This window comes from Parus major, chromosome 1 (assembly GCF_001522545.3).
Source record: "Parus major isolate Abel chromosome 1, Parus_major1.1, whole genome shotgun sequence".
NCBI classification, from domain to species: Eukaryota; Metazoa; Chordata; class Aves; order Passeriformes; family Paridae; genus Parus; species Parus major.
In genome coordinates, this window is record NC_031768.1 from 113,210,981 (window position 1) to 113,214,925 (window position 3,945).

Sequence of the window (3,945 nt, forward strand, 5' to 3'; positions counted from 1 at the left end):
TTCATAGCAGGGGGGGGATAAAAGGGAGAGTTCCTGGGATACCAGGTGTGTTCCTGGCAACCCCCAGGGCACCCGGCCGTTTTAACCCTTTGCTTTATTTCTTTTGTCTCCTAATTGTCTTTTTATTTATATTAAATTCTTTTTATAATTTATTAAGTGAATCTCGTTTTTAAGACAAGCTTGGCCGCAGCTGGAGCAGGGCAGTTTATGGCACGCAGCTGCAGGAGAGCATTCCCTAATCCCGGCCTGCCGCCGTGATCCCAGCTAAGCCACGCTTTGGAGAGCAGGGATTTTCTGGCAGGGATCACTCTGCCATGCCGTGCTTAAGGCACGGCTCCAGGTGCAGTTCTGCCAGGAGGCCTGAGACACTGAATTTGCTGCTTGGCACGGGCGGGTGGGTGCAGCCCTGCTCTGCTCTGCCCACCAGGCACCTCTCCAGACCCGGATCCTCCTCACTGCAGCCTCGTGGCACCTTCCCTCTGTCCTGTGCCTGAGCCCGACCCCTCCTGCCTGCACCCCCTGCCAGGGGGCTGTGGAGAGCCACAAGGTCCCCCCTGGGCATGTACATTTTTGGGGTTTACTTCAGAGACTGAGCTCCAGAGGACAGTTTCTACAGAAAGGACAGGTAGGAAAGGAAAATGTATTTAAGACAAGCCAGAAACAGCTTGTTGTTTTTTACATTTTTTCAGGTTCAACGTGGGCTCTGATGGGGACAAAAAACCGCAGCGTCAGAGACTGCAAACAGTGTGGGGGGAAGAGTTTAGAGTTTAGTGTTTGTCGCAGGCAGTTCGGGGTTTATTAGCGCTGGTAAGTGTCAGGGAATGCCACAGGATGGCGTCAGTGGCCCAGGTTTGTGGGATAGGCTCTCCCTTCCACAGCGCTTTCCTTTGGCAAAATACTGTAAAATTGGAAGTAGCAACAACAGCAATAAACAGTAAGATACCTTTATGAGTCAGGGGTCTGGGGAAGCAAAGGGAAGGAATGATGTAGGCTGATCAGCTCCAAAAAACCAAGTATCTTTCTCCATCTAGGCTTGTAAATTTGGTACCTTGATGAATCTTGGACTGTGTGGCAACATAAACTTTGGAAAGAAAAAAACAACAACCTCCTTCCATGTCCCACAGGAACTGTGGAGGATAGCTCATAGTTTCATGGAAGAGAGAATCTGTCTTGCAAGGGTTGAAAATAACTAGTCTGCAAAAAGATCCGAAAGCTTTCACGTGGGTAGAAATGATTGCTCTAATTCCTCTGGGGACACAGAGCAGATCTTTATATGGCATCTTGCATAGACTGCGATAAAAACAAGGGGGACAAGGTGTTTGTGGGGGAAAAACCCCATCCATGAGCATGAAACCAATCTGTCTGGGGAAAAAGGATTTTAAAGTGAATGGCAGCACAGGTAGCAGGAGCACGAATGGCCCAGGTCTGCACTGCTGGTTTAATTTGCTTATTTGGAGGCAAGGCAGTGACCCCGTTGCTCACAGGCCCTGCAGAAGCAATGCTGCTGAGTGTGGCTCAAAAATACAGATAAACTGAAGGGCAGCTCATTGACCTGCTTCCCACCCCTGCCTCCCGCTCCTCCCCGCATCTCCTGCCTTCCTTCCCCACTCTGCACCGACACACACGTGGGAGAATGTGGTCTCTAACACCTCTGACTTGCTCTCCACCCTGCTATCTCCAAAGCTCTAGGATGCTGGGAATGCTTCTCAGTGCCTCCCTCACTGGGCAAGGATGGCATTGGACAGACCATGCTATAACCCACTTCTGTATGGCTTTAATATTTTAAATGAATTATTCAGGGGAGTACACAGGCACAGTCACCTTCCCCTAAGCAGCAGGTAATCATGAAAACATTAATATTTGAGGAAGAAAAGCTCTGGGCTAATGGTTTAGCCAGGAGGGCTGGGGATTCTCTCTCCCGTGCCTTTCACAAGCAGCTGTGTGCCTCTGTACATCTCATGGGCATAGAGTCATGGAATTGTTTAGGTTGGAAAAGTCCCTTGAGCTCGTGAAGCCCAACTGTTTTCCTGTGGGAGAACTATTTGATGTCTTTGCTGGTGACAAGGACAGTGGGACTGATGACACAGCTCTGTGCTGGAGTCACACAGCAGAGGGAAGGGATGGGGCACCCAGAGGGACCTGGATGGGCTGCAGAGGTGGCCCTGTGAGAACCTCGTGATGCTCAATAAAGCCAAGCTGCACCTGGGTCGGGGCAATGCCAAGGACAAACACAGGCTGGGAGAGAATGAACTTCCCACTGCCGGAGGGCAGGGATAGGGGGGGATATTGCCAAGGAATTCCTCCCTGGGAGGGTGGGCAGGCCCTGGCACAGGGTGCCCAGAGCAGCTGTGGCTGCCCCTGGATCCCTGCAAGTGTCCAAGGCTGGGTTGGATGGGGCTTGGAGCAATCTGGGATGGTGAAAGGCATCCCTGCCCATGGCAGGAGGTGGGACTGGATCAGCTTTAAGCCCCCTCCCAACCAGAACCATTCTGGGATTCTCTGAAATTAGCACTGACATTGAAAGCAAGACTTTAACATAATAAGCTGACAACAAACAGGATTGGAAGCCAAGGCTCTTGCCTGCCTCACGTGTGTCCTATGGGATGAGCAGCAGTACCCCGGGGAAAGCCACAGCTCTGCCATTATCCAGAGAACTCTGATTTCACAGACCACTTCACCCGCAGTGCCAGTGAACACAGATAACAGCATTTCTCCAAAGAGAGGCTGAGGTGGACAATAATTCATCAAATGCATTTCCCTCTTTTACATAATCCTACAGGCACATCATGAGGATGTGATCCCACTATTAGCCTCGCTGCAGCCTGACAGAAATACCAGCTGGAAAGCACCTGGAAAGGCATTTTTGTGATTTTTGAACCATGCAGAGGCCTGGGAGAGCTTCTCCAAGGGACTCTGAGGGCTGATGGATATTTTACACTTAGGGGAGCAGACTGTCCTCCCTAAAATTCACACTAAGCAGGAATACTTATTTTCTGTCTATGGAGTTGGCAGCCAACCTGAGTAATTTACATAAATCTAGAAATCTTCATTATTACATTGTCATTGCTGTTTTCAAAGACAAAAATAAGGCAACAGTTTCTGGGTTGTGGTGAACATCTTCTGTAAGCTATGGCGAAATCTGACAGGAAAGTAAATGTTGCACCAATACCAGACAAGACCTAATTCCAATCAGTTTGGATGGCCTGGTTTGTACTGGTCACAGTCTACCGCTATTTTTCAAAGAACAGTTTCCACAACTGGAAACTGGAAACTATGTTTCTAACACCATATTTTTTAAAACCTCTTTTTTCGTCTTCCCACTTGAAATGTCCCCTGTGGTTCCTGTCTCTCAGGTACAGGTGTGCACTGCTCTGGAGCCAAGAGCATTCTTCCATGTGGAGGAGAAGTACCACAGCGTGCATTGCAAAGAGAAAAAAGCTTTATTTACAAAATATAACAAGTGGAATGTCTGCAGTAGAGACAGAACTTTGCTTCTGAGCTTTCCTCCTCCATACAGATTCTTCCACGAGGAATGCTGTGCCGTGTTTCCAATCATGGAATTGCTGCCCTTGCAGTTAAGTTTTACTCTGTTCATTGAGAGTCACCAAATTGTTTCTTTCTGACTGAGCTACTCCTGTGTGCCCCTGTCAGAAACAACTCTCTTTTGTGCAGCTCAATCATTCATAAACTCTGGATTTTCCTAGGAAAGTGTTTTACTCCTGCTACATTCCCTGAAAACAAGGTTTGCTGATGTTGGGCAATTGATGAGTAGCTGGGGGAATTTTCAGCTCAGGCCCATCTCCTGCTTCCTTAGAAAACATTCTGGTGGAAACCGAACTTTGGATGCACACGGACAGAAATAGCAGCTCCCAAATTAGCAGTGAGTAGGTGGAGGGGGACAGCCAGCACACGGGCTTGGCACAACAGCCTGGCTCTGCAAATGAA